This window comes from Panthera uncia (assembly GCF_023721935.1).
Source record: "Panthera uncia isolate 11264 chromosome C1 unlocalized genomic scaffold, Puncia_PCG_1.0 HiC_scaffold_4, whole genome shotgun sequence".
In the NCBI taxonomy this organism is placed as follows: Eukaryota; Metazoa; Chordata; class Mammalia; order Carnivora; family Felidae; genus Panthera; species Panthera uncia.
In genome coordinates this window covers 37544598-37569482 of record NW_026057585.1, presented here as the reverse complement: position 1 = coordinate 37569482, position 24885 = coordinate 37544598, and the positions used below count along the sequence as shown (strand labels likewise).

General features: G+C 37.8%; 2 long non-coding RNA genes across 3 annotated transcripts in view; one reads left to right on the top strand and one right to left on the bottom strand.

The window, feature by feature from the left end:
• Nucleotides 1-17181, bottom strand: part of LOC125912471 (uncharacterized) — a 29391-nt gene extending 12210 nt beyond the window's left edge. Inside the window, exon 1 of the long non-coding RNA XR_007454757.1 lies at nt 16961-17181. This is a non-coding gene — a long non-coding RNA (uncharacterized LOC125912471). The remainder of the gene's footprint in view (nt 1-16960) is intronic.
• The window catches only part of LOC125912470 (uncharacterized), a 400306-nt gene that overhangs the window by 216570 nt on the left and 158851 nt on the right, over nt 1-24885 (top strand). The gene's annotated exons all lie outside the window — the stretch shown is intronic.

Genomic DNA, 24885 nt, shown 5'->3' with positions numbered 1-24885 from the left:
GAGCAGTGGTAAATTGCAGAGAGAATTCTAAGAGTCTTGGTTCTTCCTTTATAGGGTAGGGTCAAAAGGATATCACACACGGAAGACTCAAGTCAAGGCCTTATATTGCAGGACTGCTTCTTTGGAAGGAATGAATCAGGTTGAGAATGATGTCCAGAAATACCCTTATGTTTGTGTAATAGTTAACCATTTGTAAAGACCTTTTATGTAGAAATTATCTCCCTTGATCCTCATGATGACCACTTTATATTTGAAGGTTTATGGAGGTTAAGTGGTTTGCCCAAAGTCACACAGTAAATTTCAGAGAGGGAGTCTTTGATGGAAATATGGATTTCTGATGATTTTCAACAGATCAATGGGCTGCTCTGCCAACCAAGTGTGTTTTGAGGGACTTATTCACAAAGGGAAAATTCTGTTACAAATGCGAGAGATGTCAGTTTATGTTTTAGAGTGAAAATCAAATGGCAGATAGTCACAAAGCAAAATAAGAAAAATTTCTCATCACATGTTTTGTAGTTCCAAGAAGCTAACAGGAGTTTTCACAACATTGTCGAGCCAACACAAATGGCTAATCTTAACAGCACGCTAAATTGGCAGTCATGTCGTCTGCGTGATCAACAATATGCCACGCTGCTTTAAATTTATCCTGTTACAAGTCCTCTGGGTAAAGGTATCATTTCCAAAGGTCCCTGTCAGGAACTAAATAGAATTCTAGTAATAAAAGTTAATAGAAGTGGAGTCATTTCCCACCCTCCTCCACCACCAAAAAAAAAAAAAAAAAAAAAAAAATCATTACTGTCTATATTCCAAAACCCCAAAGCCCGAAAGCCAAAGGGAATAAGGAGCTCAAAACAGGAAGAACAAGTTTGGGTGTGAACTCCACCTGGAAGTCTCAGGTCTCATGATGAGCCATAATGATGTCAGGAGCTTAAAGAGGGGCTTTGAAGTCGGACCTGGGGTTGAAATACGGCTCTGCCCCTTGAAAGTGGTTAGATTTAATGAGCCTCATTTTCATATCCGTGAAATGGAAATAACATACTGATCCTGCAAGTTGATGTAAGCATCAGAAACAATAAATGAAAATGTATGGCACATAACAAATCCTCCATAACTGACGAGTAGAATTTTGGAATCCCTGATGCTCGGTGGTAAATGTGGCAAACAGCAGTGTTGAAAGGCCTGAAGACAAGTTTGAGCACCTCCCAAGCCTACCTAAAGCTAGTCCTGACCTCAGGTCTTGGGTGGGTCTGCAGATGCTGTAGGCCAAGGACTCTGTCCATGTAGTTTTACGTTCCCTAGTGTAAGAATTTATCGTACTTTGATTTGTACAAGTCCTCCAAGATCAAAGATGGATTCTGAATGTTAGTTGTCAAATGAAACGAACGATCGTGGAAACATAAAAGCAAAGCAATTCATGTTGCCTTAGGAATAGCTCATTTGCAAAATAGAATATGCTATCACATTGACATAGTTCCTCACTTTATCTATTAAATCTTCCATTTTAGTAAAACTAGTTTGTCACAACCAAATGCTACAATTGTGTACACTTATGGACACGTCATATGTCTATAGTCGGCCTGGTGTATCTAACAAATGCAGGGGTTTGAAAAAAAAAAAAAAGGAAATAAAGATCCAAATTTGAAGAGCAACCTCCACGTTTCAAATACCTTTGAGTATAGTCATAGCTACCTTTTAAAACAATCCAAAATTCATAGCTTTCTAAAATTTTAGTTCTCCTAGCACATCAATCCATTAAACTAGAAATTGTTCTTTAAAAAAAAAAAAAAAGTCCAGTGGAAAAAGCTATGAATGTAGACATCATGAATTGAAACACCTCAGGTTAAATGCAGTTTATAAATGGGCACTGTTGTGGGATATGGTCCTGAGCAAGGGACTTGCTTTCCTGTTCCTGGAGCTTTTGTTCTAATCCTCCATCTAGACTTGGCCTATTTTTTTTTTTTTTTTTTGAATTTACTTGCCTGTGGCCTGGGAAAAATGTTTATGTAAAGACTGACCTCTCTCTGGGTGTCTCAGCAGCTAGTTTGTGGTATAGATGAGTGCTCATTCAAACTCCTCTGTTCACTGTTGACTAAGACCTTGAAGAGTTCTTCAGGCTCCACTAGGCTGAAGGAGAGCCTATTGAGACTTTCAGCCTTTTTCTTACTGCCAAGTTACTTTTTTTATTAGGCTGATAAACTCCTGAATTGTTGAAAAGCAGCTGTTCAAGAAAGGACTTAGCTTATTCTCATGGGGTTTCTGGAGGTGGGGGAGATATATTTGTGAGTGGAACCCACTGGTCCCTAGCACGGTTAGACCTGTGCGACCTCTCTTTCTGACTCTAACGAGGTTTCTGGAATGTGATGGAAACACAGCACCACCTCTCAGAGAGTCATAGCCGCTCAATCAATTTTCTTTCTGTCTCCCATCTCAATGCAGATATTTTCCTATAAATCTTAGTCTTTAAAACTAGGCTTTTAGTAATTTGATGTTCACCAGGAGAATGCTAACCTGACAGGGTAAATGCAGCTTTGCTAAGAGAAAGGAAGGAAAAGAGAAGGAAAGAGAAAAGAGAAGGCCAGGGGAAGGGAGAGCAGCGAGGGGAGGAGACGGAAAAAGAAAAAAAAAAAAAAAACGAGAGAAAGTGCTCAGCTCAGCCACAGTAGCATGAGTTCTGACTAAAGCTAAGCCTGGTCAGATGACTGAAAGGGTTTAAACTGTTAATTTTCACATATTGCTCAAGTAAGCAAAACTAAAAGCATTTAATTTTTCTAATAATCTCAGACATGGTTTCCTCCTAATGTACTACACAATCTGTATTGATTACTCTGTCGGTGAGATACGCATTTAATAAACATGTATTCCAAAGTGAAGCGTAAAATCAAAGTTTAAATTACTCTTTTTGAAAGCTACTTTTTTTCCCCCGGTATGTCAAAACAAAATGTACACTGGGGGGAAATAAGACTTGCATTTCAATTGTTTCTTGAGAAGCTAATTCATAACAGGCATTGAGATGAACAGGGCAAAAACAAGCGGCAGAGGACCATAGGACTAAATTTTATTCTTTTTCAAAACAGGCTGGATGTAGGGATGTCATCCATGCGATCTTTTGAGGACAAAAAGGAGCTTAGCTGGAAGTTATACAGGAAGAATAAACTTTCATGCTTCTGAAAGACAAATGAAATTTTCCAGTACTGTTTTAAAATTGTTGAATTGATAAAGGTATTTAAATATTGATCTACTAAATAGTCCATTTATATGCATGTAATAAGGCTTAGATTACAGGCTTTTAGCGTTATTTGCAAAGGGCAGTATTTACATATAAGAGCAATTACTTTGCCAAATTTGAGGAACCAGTCTCTGAACTTTTAGTATCCCACGAAGCAAGATATGCAACTATGCAAAAATTTTACACATTTTTAATGCTCTTCAGAAGAGGTCTATAAGAAAGGAAATTGTAAATGTGCAAAGTGATACACAGGAGGGGGTGATTAAGAGGAAAAGCAAATTTATATTTGTAGTAGTAGAAGGTACTGTTGTTTTTGATTTGTTATATGCCTTAATCTGGCATGCTATTTCACCCTTCATGACACACATCAATACCTTCTTTATGTCTGGCTATTACCACTCATTTAAAAATCTATTTTACATGATTCTTTCAGCCAAAAATGGACCATAATGACACAGAATACAGCATGTGCTTCATAAATTCTGTAAGAATCAATACTTTGGCTGGAAATTTGTCAGTCTCTCAAAGTTATGCATCATTAAACTTTACTGTTATTACAGTGGACTCTTCTTCAAAGTTCAGTACCTAGCTCATATTGGAGAAACGCTTTCAGAGCCAGGAAAGGTTGAGAGAAGCAAAAGTTACTTGCGAGGGAATATATCCCCTCAGATGATGCTTGATTTGCAAAATGCAGATAGAACAAAAGTATTTGGCTTATGCAGGCATAGGTGGTTTATAAGATTCAGGTTACGTTTATCTAAAGGTCACAGACATGATAACCAGACAAGTTTGCAGAATCTGAAAGATATCCATCTACTGAGTAGATGCCACTTTTCTTCTAAAACTCAATTATAGTATGCAGGTTAAGAAAGAGATGACGCCTTGGATTCTTCCCCCATTTCGCACTGCTCTCTGACTCAACTGGTAATGAGAACACCTTTTGTTTTGTCCTCTGTGAGAGTGGCACTTGGTCTTTGTCGTGATGACTGGCCTGTGTAGACACCTGCTTTTTAGGCACACCTGTAGGGATTGCAGCTGTTATTGTGTCACCTACCAAAGGCCTCAGGAGCACGGGAAACAAATATTGGTGGCATCCCCTTTGTGAGCTGTCTCCTGCTTGCCATGCCACTCCATCAAGCAAGAGCTTCCCATTCTAACCATAAGGAGTTATTGAAAGGTCCCAGAGCAGACTGAGCTCTTGCTGGTGGGTTCAAGGCCTTGGCTCCTGTAGTGACCTTCACCTGTCCTGCCCTTTTGCGTCTTAACTATTACTTTCTTTATGATCTCAGAATATTTGTCACCTTCTGTGGGAAGTCCTCCCTGACCAACTTAGATTGAGCTTAGTACCCCTCTATTTTGATGAGCACTATATTGCCCCATGCTATATTTGTACCTAGTGCAATTGCCAATTTATTGTGTGGCTTCTCCATAACAGTGACAATTTTGGTAAAAACTGTGTCTTATTTGCCATTGTTGTCCCTCACTCCATCCATTGCCTGGCACATAGTAGGTGCTCACAAAAATCATCAATGAGTAAATGAATGAAGTCTTCCGTGTGCAAAGTAGAAGGTAAATACTAAAAGTCTCAAAGAGGTATAAAACTTAGCCCTTGTTCTATAGGGACTGACAACAAGATAGGGAAAACAGAGCATAGGCACAGATTTTTTTACAAAGAAGAAGAAAAGGAGCTGAGAAAAAAATTAAGTGATTTTTATCAGTTTTGAGAAACTCTTGCTTTCTTTGTGATGATATCTCCAAAAGATTATTTCTCAAGCAAGTCATTTAGAGACTGCATGAATAAGTAAAAACTAAATGGCCATTTGAATGAAGGAATTCTATGAAGTCATAACAAATTTCATAAGCATGTTTTCACTGATTCCTGTGGCTGAAATGTTTCATCCACTGCTTTGTTGACAATGCCTCCAGGGCCATGTTGCTACATGGGAGAGTTTGAGGTACAAAAATTCCTTTCTACTCATTCCTTTACCCAAAGTTTCAGCTCCAGATATATTTCCAAGTTGAGTTCAAGCTCTCAACATTTCTTCTTAGGAAAAAAAAAAACCCACACCTGATTCTCACTTCTTTTTTGTTGTTGTTGTTGTTTAATTTTTTTTTAATTTTTAATTTTTGAGAGAGAGAGAAAGAGAGAGAGAGAGAGAGAGAGCATGAGCAGGGAAGGGACAGAGAGAGACGGAGACACAGAATCCAAAGCAGACTCCAGGCTCTGAGCTGTTAGCACAGAGCCCAACACAAGTGTCGAGCTCACAAACCGTGAGAACATGACCTGAGCCGAAGTCGGACGCCCAACTACTTGAGCCACCCAGGCACCCCTCATTCTCACTTCTTAAAAGAGAATATAACAAAGTACTCATAATAGTATTTGGCACCCGGTTAACTTTGAATGTGTGTTTGTTTTTCTTATTTCATACTCCCTGATATCTTCAAATTACTCTTTCGGAAGCACAGTATTAAGCCTAAAAACAAGACACATGGAGAAGAAAAGGGATGTAAGGAACCTTGCAGCAAACTTTGGGACTATTTCATGCATTTGAAAGTACAGTTCAGGGTTTAGTCATCTGAATTGGCTGCTTAACAATAGGAGTCGTGCGTGGTCTGGGTAGGCGTAAGCAAGCTGGAAACTGGCACAGGTAAGATCCGTGTGCTCTCTCTTCCATCATCTTCAGCGATTTTTCCCTCAACCTGCAAGAGCCTGGGAGCTGGTCAGCCTCCTACCATATGCTGACAGGCAGTCTGCGCGGTGGGCTTTGGAGTCAGAAATTCCTGACTGAACCTGGCCCTACTATTAGCCTCCCCAAACCTCCTTTTTTATTATTTGTGAAGATGCAATTAATAACCAGTCATACTTTAAAATCTTTTGAGGATAAGTGCTAATTAATATAAAAGTAATGGCATAGGTATGCTCTGATCTCGATGAGAGAAAATCCTCTTCTAAGTAGCTAACTGATTAATGTCAGCTGTGATGGATATAAATACTACACCAAGTTGGCATCATGTGGAGTTCAATAGCCCTCTGGTGCATCACAGTATATGGTCTGTGCCCAACAGGCTATGGTCCATATTTTAAAAAATATGCCTACCACACAGTTTTGCACTTGTTCAGAATTCAACATGTGTTTCTTTAACTGAATAGAATTGATGAAAATCAGAGATGATTTTAAAAGAACGGCCAGAATACACTCCTTAAAACTTCAGTGTCTTATTAGTGTTCAAATCATAATTTGCAACTTTGCTGAGTTTTTGAGTTCCTATGGAAGATTTTGAAAGAGTCTATCAATAAGATCCCAGAAGGTCTTATAGAAAAGAAGTGAGTTTTCTGACCTACTATGAGTGTTCTATTTTTCATCTCTGGGGAGCAATGTTTTCTTTTATTTGGCTCATATGGTGGTGTCATGTACAGCACTTCAGGTTGTGCACTTTACAAGGGCATCATATCTAAGGGATACTATTTACATCATAAACACCTCTAATATTTTGGCTTTCAGATATAGTCTACCTTTAGACCTGAAAATAAATTTGTATATTTATTATGACAATTTTCAAGCAATGATGGTTAGAGATCTTGCTCTTCAAAGATCAGAGTGTTACAGTAATTTTCTGCCAGAAGAAAGTAAAATGCCTTCAGGAATAGGATGTTTTTTTCTAATTCACACAAAGCTACCATAGAGGCTTGTAGCTGCCCTATCTCCACAATGCCAAACAGCACTGAGAAGACAGTAGAATTGTAATAAATACTTGGTGAATGAACAAGTGGGTAAAGAAAACATTTCAAAGAGTACGAGTACTGTAAAGGATTATAACAATAGAAGGCAGTATTGTGAACGGTCAAGAACACACTGTGGAGTCAAAAATACCTGAGTTCAAGTTTTAGTTCTTTAGCTTGCAGTCTGCATATCTTGGATGAGTTATTTAATCTCTCCGTGCTTTATTTTTCTCGTCTTTGAAATGAAAAATATAATAGCACCCATTTTATAGGTTGTTGAGAGGACTGAATGAGTTAACACATATAAAACACTTAGTATTGTGTCGTGTGCAATAGTGGTCCAGAGGACGATATTCTATAGTCAGAGTATATAGACTATAGTCCTTTATTTATTCATTTATTTAGAGAGTGTGTGTGTGTGCTCACGTGCAAGCATGAGGTGGGGGGAAGGGGAGTGGGGAAGGGGGGGAGGGGGAGCAGGCTCTGCATTGTGAGCACAGAGCTCACCTGGGGACATGAACTCAAGAACCATGAGATCATGACCTGAGCCAAAACCAAGAGTTGGACACACAACCGACTGAGTCACCCAGGCACCCCTACAGTCTATTTTTTAAATGTGCCTAATGCACAATTTTGCCCATATTAGGAATCCAACACATACATTTGGATTGAATAGAAATGATGAGAAGGAGAAAATTGTGGAAATACACTCCTAAAAGTTTAGAATCTTATTGTTCAAATCAAGACAAGTATTCAGTAAATAAATGCCTTGGCAATAAAAGTGATCACGGTGGGGGCACCTGAGTGGCTCAGTCAGTTGAGCTCCAACTTTGGCTCAGGTCATGATCTCACGGTTCGTGAGTTCGAGCCCTGTATTGGGCTTGCTGCTCTCAGTGCGTAGCCCGCTTCAGATCCTCTACCCCCTTTCTCTCTCTACCACCCAACTAGCACTCTCTTTCTCTGTCAAAAATAAACATTAAAAAAAGAAACAAAGAAAGAGATCATGGTGAAGGAGGAGGAGAATGAGGAGGGAAAAAAAGGCAAGGACAAAAAATTGATCAGTCAAGAGTCAAAGTCAGTCCTCACAATGGCTTACAAATTCCTCAAAGATGTGTACCACCACCCTATCTATAGTCTCCTAGGCCCTTTATCCACAAACCTATCCTCCCTCTCTCCCTCTGTTCCAGCCACATTTACCTTCCTGCCGTTCCTTGAGTATGTCACACACGCTCCTGTCTTAAGACTTTTGTTGAAGTTATGTTCTCTGCTTCAGATGCTTTTTCTTCAGATATTGGTTGGGATAATTTCCTTCTTTCTTCAAGTCTTTGCTCAAATGTCACTTTTTCAGTAAGACCTATGTACCCTCACCCTCCTATATAATATCACCTATGTCAACCCTACCCTTACCTTGCCTCCATACACGCTTTCTTCCCTAACTCTACTTTTTCTTTTACCTTTGGCACATCTTTATTTATTGTGTTTGTTACTTACTGTCTCTCTCCCTTCACCAAGCACCCCTCCCCCCATGAGAATGTAAGCCTAAAGAGGGAAGAGTTTTTTGTTGATTTTATTCACTGATATAACCCAAGGAACTGATGTACCTGACCCATAATAGGTGCCAAATAAATATTAGTTGCAAGATTTCTCATTTTTTTTAAATCCTCTTCTCTCTTGTCATTGTTTTTTCTTTCTGTTGAAATCCAATAAAAATCTTCATTTTGCACCTGATATTACTTTGGTTATAGGATTTCCATGAGACAATTAACATTCTGTATCCTGGCCTAGTTCTAATATGAGCAAAGACGATCCAGAGCTTAGAAGAGCAAGATTTTCCTTTGCTTTGCTTTGTGACGTTCAAACTTCATGCCTTTCTGGGAAAATCACAAAAGACAAAAAGTTTGCACTTATATAAAAATACTCCTGATTCAAATCTTTCTTGAAGAAGCTAAAATATGCATTTCTTCAATGCATAGTTTTTCAAGGTACAAGAACAAGTGCATAAATGGCTTCCGAAGAAACTAATCAACATTCACAATCATCAATATGTATTTCTGGTTGTAAAGTAAAGTACAATTTAACAAATAATGAGAAGACAGGATAAACATGAGCATAATACGGAAACTTTAGGAGGGGGTGTGTAAATAAGATATACAGTAATTTAAAATTTTTGAAGCTCTTAGGTAGTTAAGAAATATAACATAATTAGAAATACCAGTAACTTTTTCTGTATATACATTCTCAAGTGTGTGTAATATATCCGCTCCACCCACACATAGTTTCATTAAAAGACTAGAAACAATTACACCCAGACTGTGTATGTTTAACATACTAAATAACTAACAAAGATTGAGAAACTAACCCTTTTTTCCTAATGCAAACGTTTCTCTACATCCTACTCTTAAATTTTTCTCATGCCCCATAAATGTAAGTAAATTTTATCTGTTTCCACTTTGCCACAAATATTAAATTACACAGCTGGAAAACGTAATTTTATATGAGAATTTGTTTATTTGCCATTTCCAAATAGATATTTCTATTTACGATTTTAGCAAATTTCATTTTTAATTTTTTTTTGTAAATTGTATGAGTTTGTCAGTTTTCTTGTTTATTTTTTAGATTTTATTTTTAAGTAATCTCTGCACCCGATGTGGGGCTCGAACTCACAATCCGTGTCATGTGCTCCACGAACTGAGCCAGCCAGGCACTCTGAGTTTTTCAGTTAAAAAAAAAAATATTTCATACTAATATTCTGTGAATATTAGGAAATGTTTTTTATGCTTACTGCCTGTCTAGTAGATTGCTTAGAGAATTGTTTTTCTTATTTTGGGTTAATTGTTGTTTAATTGCTAAATCCAAAGGGTCAATGCCTAGAAATTTAAGTATTATAAAAGAAAATTTTATTTTTTTCATTAATATTATTTCTGTAATATTTCATACACACGTATAATTCTGGAAAGCATTTCATTCATTATTCATCTATTCATATTCAACAAATAATTCTATATTCCTTTTTACCAAAGCAAAGCTCGACTTTTTGACTTTGATTTGTGGAAGTTCATTGTTAGGTAGATGCCACATTGTGTGGGGTGCTGTGATATGTTGTATTTAGCTGTCAATATCTATAAACATTTCTCAATATGACCTGTGAATGTTAAGCTGTTTACACTGTTGCCTGCAATTATCTCTTCAGAAATGTGACAGAAGAAATGGGTTCATGTCACCCATAGGATTTGAGAAGCATCTAGTGAAAATCATTGTAGCTTGGCTTCTATTTTAAGACATTACCTGCCAGTTATTATCATGCACTTACATTATTTCTGTGTCGTGCAAAATATTTTAGAATGGCTTTTATTGTTATTCCTTGACAGTTTCCTGATGTTTAGGACACTATGATTTCCATTTTTAGTGGGAGTTTTTTGATTACCTAGGTTCCTCCTATCCAAAGGAATGGCTTATGTTTGTTCATTGGTATTTACAAAAATGGCATTGATGGTCCTTTCCATAGGAATAAGAATATTAGGAATGCAAAACCAAATGAGTAGATGCAGTTAATATATTTAAATTCAAATTAAGGAATAATTGTCATAAAATAGCTAATACTTTCTGGGTGCCTACCAGATGCTAAATATTCTTGTTTTGTTTTCATGATCTCGCTTAAAGAAGCACCTACGAAGTAGATAGTATAGATAGTTTTACAAATGAGGAAAAGGAGGATCAGAGATAGTAAATAACTTCCCTAGGGTCTTAGAGTAGTAAATGGCAAATCCAGACACGGCCCAGATGTTTCTAATCCCAAAGCAATGATTTTATCCACTATGCAGTTTTCACTTACTGACATCAAATCCGTTTCCAAAATTAATTCTCGATAGTGGGAAGGGCATTGTGTACCTAAAGGGTAGGAAAAGGAATTCTGTTCATGTATTAGTTATGTATTGCTGTGTAACAAATTACTTCCTAAACCTAGCAGTGTAAGGCAACAAATACCGTGGGCCAGGAATGGGACATAGCTTAACTGGATCCTCTGGATCAGGTCCTCAGAAGACTGCAGTCAAAGTGATCACCAGAGCTGCAGTCACCTCAAGATTCGACAAGAGGCTCCCTCAAATGGTTGGTGACAAGATTCAGTTCCTCATGTGTCGTTGGACTAGAAGCCTCAGTATCTCACTAGTTGTTTGCTGGCGCCTCCCTCAGTTCCTTGCCACATAGGCTCTCCCATAAGGCAGCCTGGAGAATGGCAGCTGGCTTCCATCAAGATGAGCAAGCAAAAAAACAACAGAGAGTGGGCAAAACCGAAGTCACCTCTTTGTAAACTAATCTCAGAAGTGACACATAAGAAGCAAGTCACTAGGTACCTCCTCATACTCCAGGGGAGGGGATTTTACATGAATACTAGGAGGAGGGCATCACCGGGAGCCATCTTAGAAGTGGGCCACCATACTCAAGTGTTCTCAGAGGAGTACTAAGGGCTCAGTTGACTCTGGTCTACATCCCAGCTCTAGCAAATCCTCTGCAGTGAACTTCCTTCAGTAGCCTCCACCCTAATTCACACAGAGCTTAACATTATGCAGATTGCAGCATAGTAACTCCATCATAGCGTAGGAAACAGTGTAGGTCTGCCCAGGAGTCCTCTAGACCAAAATTCTCTCTCCTTTTTTTTTTTTCTTTCCAGAACTAAATATTCATTTAAAATATCAGAAAAGTAGGGGTGGCTGGGTGGCTCAGTGGGTTGAGCATCTGACTTCGGCTCAGGTCATGATCTCATGGTTCGTGGGTTTGAGCCCTGCATTGGGTTCTGTGCTGACAGCTCGGAGCCTGGAGCCTGCTTCAGATTCTGTGTCTCCTTCTCTCTCTCTCTCTGCCCCTCCCCCACTCACTCTGTCTCTCTCACTCTCAAAAATAAATAAACGTTAACAAAAAAAAATAAAATACAGAAAAGTAAAATGGTAAATATAAGTAACCATTTTTTTGGTACATTATAATGAGAAGAAGGCAGTTTCTGGGATCTTCTGTGCATGCTTAAAGATACATCTCTAGAATGCCAGCTGTTTGAACACAGGCAACTCCCTGTCTATGAGAGCCTCAGTTTCCTGACTGCGGTTCAAGGACATACTCTCACAGTGCTGCTACAAAGATTAAATATGATGATCTGTATGAGAGCATTTTGTTAACTGGAAAGCACAACATCTAAATACAAATTTTCTCAGTACTCCCCTTAGCTCTAGAACAGGACAGATTGTTAAGAACAGCTGCTTAGCATACTATTTAACTGTCTTATTAGAGCAATAAATATTTTTGGAATATGGATAATAAATGGACTGTGTTTTTATCACATTCAAAGTAGCATCAGTAGCTACATTTGCTGTTGATTTACTAAAATGAAAAAAAAAAAAAAGATTTCCAGATTTTTTTTTTTCACTTTAGAACTCGCGTGCCTGACCACATTGCAGATTTCAAGGCAATGCATAAGCTTTCCACAGTGTCGAAACAATCTAGCAGCAGGCACTTCCTTCAGCCCTTTTTTTCATTCTCCACTGCCCCCCAGTTACAATGTTCCCGTTGTGTGTGTCTTTGACTTGAAAGAAAACATTTTCCCATTTCATGTAAGAACTACATGGAGTTTAGGGCCCTGATGGACCAGAAGAGTACATTAGCCTTTCTTCTTTAGTGGCCCAGATTGAAATCACATCTAATGTTTTCCCATTAGAAATGAGATGGCAAGATATTTTCTGGGAAGTGATTTAGGTATACTAAAACAATCTATAAGGATCTATTGATTAGAAGTAAACTTGACTCAAACTTGATTTGTGTGCAGTGAAGCACCTTGGGAGGTGATGTGATTGACAGTGCAGAATAGATTGGGGGCTGGAATAGTTAAGATACTGCAGCCCTTTGTGGGGTACACGGACAGAGCTTATCTGTAGATAACAAAAATTGAGAAAGAAAAATAAGGAATTTAGAGTACTGAGATACAGCATACTCTGTGAATTTGGTTGCATATATAAATCCAAAGAAATAAACAAACGAAGAAAGGATTTTGCATACAGAGTTATACAAGAAAGGAAATTCCAGGGCATTTCAATGAACTTTAAAAAATATTCCTACTCCCACAAATATGTATTGGTTGCTATTAGGTTATTCCTAGCTAGTTTTGGTCAATCAGAGTTTTTAAATAACTTGCCAGCAGATCATAATGTCATTACCCATTTAAGTGAAATCAAATACACAAAAAACTTGAAGCTGAATGCCCTGCCCATAATCTTGCAATACATCACTGTAGAAACTAAAAACAAAAGATGAAATGATGATTTAAAAATTTCACAACTAGAGTAATAAGGATAAGGGGCACCTGGGTGGCTCAGTCGGTTAAGTGTCTGACTTCAGCTCAGGTCATGATCTCACGGCTTGTGAGTTCGAGCCCCACGTTGGGCTCTGTGCTGACAGCTCAGAGCCTGGAGCCTTTTCAGATTCTATGTCTTTCTCTCTCTATCTGCCTGTCCCCCGCTCACACTCTGTCTCTCTCACTCTCAAAAATAAATAAACGTTGGGGCGCCTGGGTGGCGCAGTCGGTTAAGCGTCCAACTTCAGCCAGGTCACGATCTCGCGGTCCGTGAGTTCGAGCCCCGCGTCAGGCTCTGGGCTGATGGCTCGGAGCCTGGAGCCTGTTTCCGATTCTGTGTCTCCCTCTCTCTCTGCCCCTCCCCCGTTCATGCTCTGTCTCTCTCTGTCCCAAAAATAAATAAAAAACGTTGAAAAAAAAATTAAAAAAAAATAATAATAAATAAATAAATGTTAATAAAAAAATAAAGTAATAAGGATCAAAGGTATATTAACATAAGTCAAACCCCAACCCATTATAAAAATGCAGGAGTCTGTTGAAACTTTCATATTTATTCTTTCCTTTCACTCAACAAATTTACTTGAACTCAAGACATCATGCAAATGACATTTTAAATAATTATGATATTAGGTATCTCCAGGCATATTTTGCCTGAGATAAATATTTTACCTCTTCATATAAGTAGGAAATTAAGATCTGATAGCATTGTATGTATTTTGAAGATAATTCTTGTAAATTGTTTGAAGAAATTTTATTTATTTTTTTAATTTCTTTTTTTTAAATGTTTGTTTTTATTTTTGAAAGACAGAGCACAAGCGGGGGAGGGGCAGAGAGGGAGACACAAAATCCAAAGCAGGCTCCAAGCTCTGAGCTGTCATAACAGAGCCCAACATGGGGCTTGAACCCACGAGCTGTGAGATCATGACCCGAGCTGAAGTCGGACGCTTAACTGACTGAGCCACCCAGGGGCCCCTATTTGAGGAAATTTTAAACTAACGATAATATTGAACAAGAAAGAACCCCAGTTGTATTAATAAATAGTACACTGAAAACAATTAAATATAAATTTTATCTGAGCAGTGCAACTTTTCATAGAAAGCAGTTAAATCTCATGGTGTCTGTATATGCAAAATGCTACAAAGAGCAGACATTCTCTAGCAAATTTAAGTCTATGGCATTTAAAAACAACCAAAGGTTGATCTTTTTAGACATTATCAATGTAGGAATAAGAGTGGCCAAAGCTACAAACTAAGATCATCAATTGTTGTGGAGTCAGCTGTTCTTCTTGAAAATCTGACCATAAGCCATCGAATCCTGTGCTGTCCAGGGTGGCAGCCACCAGTAACATGTGGCTATTTAAATTTAAACAAATTAGTACAAGTAAAATTAAAAATCCAGCACCTCTGTTGTATTAATGGCATTTCAAGCGTGCAACAGCCACATGCGGCAGCTACAGTGAAGACCCCACAGGTATAGTACATTTCCCCATCGCACAAAGTTCACTTGGACACACCGAATTCTAGTTCCCATTTGCCATGTCCCTATATCTAGTCTGTGATGTGGGTAGAATCAGAAAAATATGAAGAGCACTTGATATTCTGTCCCAAATGCTAATAATCAGATAGCGTATCTGTTCCTCTTTAAAAGTTAATGAACACAAAACACTTCATGGCCCAAGGTGTTCCATTAAACTATGAAAGTTGTAACAAAATGAGGGCTGGAAATACATATCGGGGTCAATGAAGCACTAAAATATGCTTATCAAGTCTCCATTTGTCCTCTGTGTTTGGCAAGAAGTTAATGGAAAAGGGCATATTTGTTAAAATACATTTTACACTAATGAAACAATATTATCAAAGGAAGTTCTTAATGTGTATAAAGATTAGAATATCACTGAAAAAAAATACCTGAAAGCGTGGAATGGACTTCGCTTTCCTGGGGAAAACAGATTTTTCCTCCTCATATTCCAATATTTTTGCTCTTGCAAGACATAAATTGAATGTTTTTAAATGTTCAAGTCATCAATAATGAGATTAAGTCATAGTATTTTTTTGTATTTGAGCAGTTGCTATCTGAGGATCTCAAAAGTAATACATTGCCTGGCTATAAACATTTAAAAATAAAGTCAGCACGCCCGATTTTTTCCTAGTTTTTGCTGTTGGTTGTGGTGTTACGTGAAATACAATGGTTTCACCAAGGAAATCAAGAATTCTGAAACCTCAGATTTAATCATTAATATGATGACTTATATAGAAGGCAGACTTTTTCTAAGAAAAATATAGCAGTGTTTCTCACTGTTAGAAAAAAAGGAACAGCTGAAGCAATGACTTCTTCATGTAATGTATTGCTAGAAACAGGGATCCTTGTCTCTGAACTTTCTTGACCTTAGCCTGTTTTTTTTTTGTTTTGTTTTGTTCTGTTTTTTTTTTTTTTTTTTTTTTTTTTTTTTTTTTTTTTTTGCTAAAGTCATTAAAATGATTAGAACCTCAAGGAGGGTTACAGTGTTATATTCTTTTTCTCTTTTTAACTTACTCTGAACTGAATCAACCAGTTTTAAATCCTGCATACACCCTATTAATCCCATCTAACTCTTCTGTCTGTCTGGATGAGTTTCTTCAACAGATTCCTTGAACATGCGTTAAAAAACATAAATCACTGGATTAAACTTGTAGGGAATGATGAAAGCTGAATTCGTGTATATACATGTGGTGGGACAAATGGACCCTTTTATTATTTAACCTGAATGAAAGCAATAAATTTGAAACAGGTTTAACTGATGATATTGGTAATCCACAACAGATTTCATAAGTGTTTTTGAATGAACATCGGTTTTGTTCAATAATCCCTTGGATTAAAGAAGGGTTAGATAACTCAAGCAACCTGCAAAGCATCATAGTATTTGGCTATTTATCTTTTATTTTTTACCAAAAACCAATATGTGTAGTTTAGGCTTTAGCAAATAAGGCCAAAAATTACATTTGTCATTTTGTTTTTGAAAATGTGTGGCTGGGGTTAGGCTATATAATTTTACCTGTTTTCTTGGGTAGCAGCGTGTTCTTCACCTTCTATTATTTTTATATGAAATATTATGCAGTACTAATATATGTCTTGTTTTCCAATATATTGACAATAGCCTTTTCTCTTAATTACTTGCTCTACTGACCCCCCACATTCAGTTGAGGTATTCTAAGTTGTATGAATTCTAGTACATGGGATAAAAGTCCTTCAAACTTCTATGTATTCACTTAGTTGCCAAAAAACAAAAGAGGTTTGAAGAATCTTTAGGTGAATAGTTGGAGTCCATTCTGACAATAATGAAAAGAAAATAACTACTAACATTTATGCAACAATCACTAACATTTATGTAACAATCTTTTCACTCATTACTTCCTTGAATTCTTCACAACAATTCTGTGAAATGTGGGCAATAATATTCCCATTTTTCTAGACAAGAAGACTAAGTACTAGAGTTAATAATCTGCCCAAAGTCATGCATCTTAGCAAGTGGTAGATCCAGGTTTCAAACACAAGTTGTGTGACATCAGAGCCCACGTTCTCTTACGTCATGTTAGTTATCTATTGCTGTATAATGAATTACCCAAAAATTAGTGGCTTTAAAACAGTAAACATTTATTATCTCATAGTTCTGAGGGTCAGGAATTCAAGACTGACTCACCTGAGTGGTTCCAGCTCCAGGTCTCTTAGGAGGTTGTGGTGGAGATGTCAGCAGGAGCTGCCATCATCAAAAGGTTTTACTGCAACTTGAGGGTATGCTTCTAAGATGGCTCACCCACTGGATGTTCATGGATTGCCTCCGTTCCTCATCAGCTGTTGGCAGATAGCTCAGTTCCTTGTCACATGGACTTTCCTGGGAGCTACTTGAGTGTCCCCTAGACATAATAGCTGGTTCTTTCAGAACAAGACAGAAATCACAATGCCTTTTATGACCCAGACTCATAAGTCACACTCCATAATTTCCACAATGTCCTATTGATTATACAAGTCAGCCCTATTCTGTGTAGGATGGGAACACAAGAAAATGGATATCAGGAAATAGATCAGCTTGGAGCCTGCCTACAATATATACTCCGGAAGTATAATACTTCTGGAGACAAACCCTATAATCCCGGCACAGAATGTAAAAACTTAGACATAAAATTTAGACATTCCAGCTTTTCATGTCTATACTTAATACTGAACAAGAGAACAGCAGTCATAGACAATATGTAAGTGAGTAAGTGTAGCTGTGTTCCAATAAGACTTTACTTATAAACATGTCTGATAGGACATATTTGGCCCACAGGACATAGTTTACCAACCATTGGTCAACACCATTCTTGAAGTAGACTTTTGAACGGTTACTACTTTGATTGAAGGTAACTAAAAGGACTTTAAATTTTATGCGACAGAATCATATTAAGTGGTTTGTCCTGGCCCATAAAATATTGTACAATTTCAGGCAAGTTGGCATTGTCAAGATAGAAAAGGTGAACCGCTGTAAAAACAGAACAAAATAGATAAGACAAACAATTTGCACATGAAATCATTGCTCTAAAAATATCAAGTCATTCTAGAATATAAACTGACTTGGGGGGGTGATGAAATTTTGAAAATTCTTAATTCTGGTGATATCTGTCTGATGAATATTTCATATTTTTGTCTGACTTTGAATTGTCTAGACTATACACTGTGCCCAGCATAGAATAGGCACTCAGTAAATATTTGTTGAATGAATTAAACATCTTATGTCTTTTACCCCTTCTATACCACACACGCCTCACCCCCAGGCCTTCACTGCCTTTTCTTGTCTCTTCAGTAAGTTTCTGAGAGCACATTGTGATATATGATGTTCAGTATTAGTTTGCTTTTAAGAATTCATTCAACAAAAAGTAAAGGGCAGGTAAGAAATGGCTATTGGAATATAATTGAAGATATAAAGACTTAAAAACAAATTGGAAAATTATAGAACAGAATGAACATTGACTCCAAACAGACCGGCTAACAGGAGCAATGAAGCTATCTATCAGACAATAGAGTAATTGGTGAGGAATTTATTGGCCTCTGACAAAGCTATTAAAGACCAGGGAAATTTAGTTATTCTGACTTTTACTTCTATTATTTTTACTTTGAGGCCCAAATTATTGTTTTAAAACCCACATTCTACTATGGTTACATCTATAACTTAAAAAGATGTCTACTACAGTGTTCATTTATTTATTCAAACAAATATGTATTGAATACGAACACTGTACCAAGCACTACGCAAGTTCTTAGAGATACAATGGAAAACAAAACATGGGTCCTGCCCTAATATGGTTAGAGGCTGAATACAGAAAAGTAAACAGGCATGGTAAGAACAATGGCATAAGGTATAAGGTTCATATCCACCTTAATGAATTGCACATTAAACAGATGTATTCAACTTTAATATTTTCGTCCCAAAGTCAATACTAACCCTGTAATTCAGCTAGTTTTACTCTTCAAAACAAAAGCAACAACAACAAAGCAATACGGTTCCTGGAATGAACTGCTTTGTAATGGTGTTCCAGAAAGTGCAAACCATTAAGTGTTTTAAGGAGAAAAAAAGTTTCATAGCCAATTTGTTTTTGTAAAATGCTGCATTCAACATAAATGGGTCGCCCCCTGCCCCTGCACTGCAGGAATTCTCAGTGCCTATAATACGGCAATAAGCATTGTGACCCACTCAGAGAGCAAATATGGTTTAGTGTCTTGAAATGTATTTGATGAGGGCATGCTTTTTTTAAGGAAGCATCACTTAGTATCCAGCATGGCATTAACGTTTCTTAGAACATAGTTTGAGAAACACTACCACATACCATTTCACATGTCTTAATCCAATCACATTTATTACATTCTGGGAGAGCTAATTCCTTAAGAGAAATATTAAATGAATACTTTTGTTAGGTAACTGAGTGCTTTTGCAAATCTCTCTAATTTTGCATCTTTCAGATCCAGTATTTGGGTGCTTGTCTCTTTTTAAAAGAAACATCTGGGGCGCCTGGGTGGCTCAGTCGGTTAAACGTCCGACTTCGGCTCAGGTCACGATCTCGCGGTCCGTGAGTTCGAGCCCCGCGTCGGGCTCTGGGCTGATGGCTCAGAGCCTGGAGCCTGCTTCTGATTCTGTGTCTCCCTCTCTCTCTGCCCCTCCCCCGTTCATGCTCTGTCTCTCTCTGTCTCTAAAAAAAAAAAAAAAAAAAAAAACGTTAAAAAAAATTAAAAAAAAAAAAGAAACATTTGCTCATGGTCCCATTAAAGACTATCAATTTTGCTAATCCTCAGCTAATTATGCAACAGTATTCAAGGGAGTCCCTGTAGGTAGGAGGCATTTGTGCTCTCAGCCTGCAGAGGACAGCCAAAAGATGAGCAGATTAAGCCAACCAAGGGTAGCACTCAACTGTGTCCGCATCTTAAGTCCCCTTTTTCTTTCCTTTCTTCCAACTTTCTCTCTCCTTCTTACTTTGCCTCTTTTCTTTCTTTTCCCACTCTGTTGTTTTTCTTTGTTTTGTTTTACTCACTTCCCTTACCAATGACAGGTCCATCTATGGCCACCAAAGGGTTAAATTTAACCCTATGATGGCCGCCACAGCAACAATAGTTCAACAGTAGTTTATAATTCGTATGTGGCAAAGCAAGTAGTGAAGTAGGCAGCTCATTCATAGCAACGGAAGGGATAAAAATGCTGTCATTATCAGCACAAACCGATATCTGGCTTCCCAATCTCCTCTCTGCAGCTCTATTGGTACTACCTCTATCTTGCACAAAGTAGTTTTGGAAGGTAAGACTGCACCATCTTCATGTATGTGTGTGGAGGGTCGGGAACTTCTTCTTGGATAGGATTTGACTTATAGAGCATTTGCCTCCAAATCTGGCACTGGATATGTGAGTTGTTCCCATTTTAAGGTGCTCTCTCAAAAATTTATTTTGAACAATAAATCATTGTTTGGAGAAGACACGTAGTTGTAAAAATAACTCAAATAAAAATCATTTTTGAATTGTTAGGGAAGCCTTTAACTACATTGGTAAAAATAGAAGACAAAGAAAGTTAATGCAGACAATATTTATTTCTGGGGAGTCTTGCTTCATAACTGCAAGTGTTAGGCAATGTAAACAAACCTTTATTCAGATTACTTTAAAAGGCAATATAACAAGTTATTATAAAATGGAGATCAAATGGATACCTACAAAATGAATTTTTGAAAAAGTCATAAACACTTTTAAAAGAAGCCTATGGGAATCCCTACAGGCTTAAGTAGGAAAATCATCTAACATGCAGTGAATACTTCTAGAAGGGGGGTCAGGGGGTATGAAAATCAAAATAGTTTGAGCTAAAGAATGAAGGAAAATCTGAGATTGGTAACTGACCAAAGGAAGCACCTGCTTTCCGGAAATTAAAATCATGTATTAGGCAGCTCTGACTTAATTGCCAAATGGGGTGAAGCCCAGTCTCTAATGTAAAAGGGTCCCAAATTATAATTGGGCATCATGGATTAAAATTCAATACCTGAAAATTTCCTCAGAAATGAATAGGCAACTGGGACAGACTGCAGAGCCCAGTACAATATGCTTCCCGCAGCTGACACTGGCAGGTCACTTTATCTGGCACCAAATAAAGTTCCCAAGTGGTCTTTAAGGGCATTCAGCTGCCGAGTGCTTATTTCATTCATCCCTTATTGTGCTGCCAGTAGCAGATCCAAAGAAGTAGCATGAATCAGCTCGGTGGATGGAATTTTCTCAGGCTGAGTGATGAGGATGCAACTGCACGAACCCCACTGCTTCTAGTGGGGCCTCTGCTATTAGTGGTAGCCGAATGACAATGGCTTTCACACAACGCGTTTCGTTCAACAGGAAATTCGAGGGAAGGCAGGATAAACGAACGCTAGGATACTTCCAAACATGTACTTGGTGAGAATTCAAAAAAAAGTTTTAATGAGAAACATGATTTTTTGTGTGTGATTATCATATAACTTAGAAAACTGGGAAACAAGACGGTGATCCCCCTTCGCGTGTACCTCCAGACACACACACAGTAGGGGCTGGCCCTTAACAATTCCTGCATTAAGAATAAAACTACGGCATTATGTTCAAAGGTCTTTTTAGTTGCTTCTTTTTAAGGTGCCTGGAGGAATAAAAGTCAATCCATTCAATATCTTTATTTTTCTATGTGCTCATTTCAGAGCATATACTCAATATTGGAGTGTGTTTCCTTGTTTCTGTCAATTCTAGTAGAATTTTCTAATCATAAAATAGTATTTCGTGTCTTCTCCCATGCCGGTTTAAGACCTGCAGGAGCTACAGCAGTTCCTCTGAGGTCATGAACCTGTCTGATGAACTACAGATGAATGTAAAATATTCTTCCAAGCTTAACAGGCCTTATTAATGTGCAATCCCAGCGCTCGTTTTTTATTTAAATTCATGGAAAGGTTAAAAGGCAGTAGTTTTTATTATTGTTTTGCCTTTGGTTTAGGACAAATTCTGCATGTATCTACAACAGAAACAGTGTGCTAATTATTTCATATAAATCACTGTTAGCAGCAGTATCTAATAGTGCTACCATTACTGAATATTAAGAGTCTTACATTTCCATTAGAATTAGGACCAAGGGCTAATTATTTTAGTTAAAGCTAAATTTGATCTAAACGGGAAGCATATTTGGCATTCAGTCTAGAAACCCAGGGCTGTTATAAAAAGATTGGTTGTGAATGCAGAGAGTAGAAAAATGTATACGGAGCTTTGGTTCTCCACTCTTAGGAGAATAGTAGAGTTACCGTGGGATCATTAACATAAGTACAGTAATATAATTAATATAAGATGTTCTGTTCTTCTGTTTACGCTCAAATTTCAGGGTATAAAATGAATTAATTTTCCCAAATAAATGTGTGCAAGTATCTAAATGCCTCTCTAAGCTGAATTTCTTTTAAATTTTTATTATGGAAAATTCCAAAATTTACACGAAAGTGAGAATAGTATAACAAACCCCCATGTACTCACTGTCCAAATTCTATGATTATCAGCATATTATGTCTCTTGTTTCATCTGTACCCCAACCCTTCCCTCATCACATTTTCCTCCTGAGCAGACTAGGTGTGCAAGACAAATGGTATGGGATGCTACAATTGGTAGAACTTATTTTTAAAACTGATGCCTTCTCAGTTTCGACCATTTTACTTAAAATGTACTTTTTTCCCCAATTTACCCAGGGAAAGAGTGGTGTACTATATCCACAACGTGAAATGATGGATGAGGTGGATATTTAGTGAAATCATGCCTCAAACATGAGAAATTCAGTGATCTGGGTTTTCATTTTCTATAAATTTTCAAGGGAGTTGATACGATGCTCTTTTTCACCAGTGGAATCTCTAGCCTTTTAAATTCTACCGCTTCTCGAAACCTCCCAGCCTTTCCTTATTTCTCTCCTTATTTATTTTTGCCTCTCTATAAATCATAGATAATAATAGTTCCCACATCATAGCTTGTTAGATTTTAATGACAGCCTCCAAGGACAGGTGTCAGCTAAATGAAACATATAATTAAAATTTGTGCTATTCTAAAATTGGGTTACTTGGCAATACTCCAATCAGAGACTAACCCCATTCAGATGATAGGCATGTAGTACTCATCCGGGTTACAGAATGTGTGCAGATTCCATCCAGGCTGGTCTTCGCTAGGGGCCAAAAATATGATGGAATGCTTAGTCTGGCACACCCACATTGCAGGTGTTTCTACCTGGTGCCCGAATAAGTGTTCTATACCTCGGGACTTTGGCAACCAGTACTCTTGTTCGTGATTAACTCAAAAATTTGGGTGAAGCCTATATGTTTTACCAGGCAGTTAATTTAGGTATAGGGATGTATGTAATATGGATACATAGGTGATCGTCATACTTATGCAATAAGTATGGTATTATAGAGTTCTTTAGCCTTCAGGTACTTCCTCACTAAGAGATAGAGAGGCATGGTCTCAGTCTCAGTCCTACACATACACACCATCCTGTTGGATCCCGTCCTTGTCCCTTCAAGCATGGTTATCATTTCCCTACAAGAAATATCTTCTGAAGTATGCTACCTTGCGAAGCTCCTAGACACTTGTGGCATTCACTCAAAAGCAAGCTCTCTGACTTTATTACTGTCCCTGTTAATTTTGTTCAGGCAACTCTTCAGCCTTTCATTGATCTCTATATCTTTGGATTTGCTATTTTTTCCCTGTACCACGCTGCCAAGGGAGCAAACCATACTCTCTACTGAGTTGGAGAAGTCATTATCTTTTCACCTGCAGCCCTCAACTATTGACACCCTGCATGAATTTGTGCCATTCTCTTGGCCCCACTAACCACTGAGATGCATTCCCTCCTCCTCTTGGATTCCTGGGTCTTCAATCTGTTTGCTACACACGGTCCTGACAAGGGTCTCCTCAGCCTATACAACATCTCAGGCAATACGACTTTACTGACAAGTCTCTGTAGTCTCACCATGCATGCTCCTTGGGAATACACTGGCTGGCAGACACATCAACCAGACTCAGCTCTGTTTTCTAGTTGAGTCTTGAGCCTCAAAGTCTCTGGCCTGCCTTAACTCTTAAGCCTGGGCCTCTGCAAATTAGCAGCCAGACTCGGAGAAGTTCTTTTCCCCAACCAGGTGTCACTTGCAGGATTATCCTGTTAGGAAATTAGTCCCTTCTCTATGCTTATGTATGCAGTTTCCCATTTCAAATCTTTCCCTTCTCCCATAGCTCCAGGCACAGGGGGAAAAAAAATTCAAGTTTCTACTACTCAACCAGAAACACCTTTATTTTTGAATTATTTAAATGTTCAATCTTTCCTGCCTCCCTGTGAGTGGGTTTCATTCTAACAAATGCACTATAGAAAGATCTAGATGTATATTTTATTTGATTTTCTTTTGAATACATCTGGATTTTTAAAAAAATCAGTAAGAAAAGGCACAAACCATGAGGAAGGCATTCAGGGTAGATTAATTGCTTATCAAGTTTTCATTCTCTCCTCAAACTATATTGAACCACTTGTTTTACATGAATTCCAAAGGCTGGCACTAGCTTTTACTTCAGGAAATAAACGACACACGGTATTATATTTTAAGGACCATTAAAACCTTGAAATTGCACAGTGACTTAAAAAACAACAAGTTATTTAGCCTGGATAGCTTCGTAATGGTTATACAATGGGGAAATTCATTGTTAAATGACCCTCCCACTCTAACTTCACATATAATACTTGGCAGGAAGAGGAAGGAGAAAGGCCACTAGCATCCGGGTACACAGGGTATAATGTAAAGGGTGCAGGAACATTATGGGTCTGCGTACTAAGTAGATCGGTGGGAATGCCCCAAAGTCTTCCTCGGAATCTGGTGCTTGTTGACACATGGTTGGTGATCAGAAACTATTTTTGCCCAGATTAATGAGGCTAGGTCATTGCTGTTGTTTGTCATAAATCCAAAGCTCTATATTCTGTTACAGAATGTGTTCTTATCTATATGTTAATATGTTTGAGATAAACAGCAGGAAGTAGCTATAATATTGTTAATGAAACTATTCTAATATATGATTTTGGAATTATAGTAAGTGCCATTT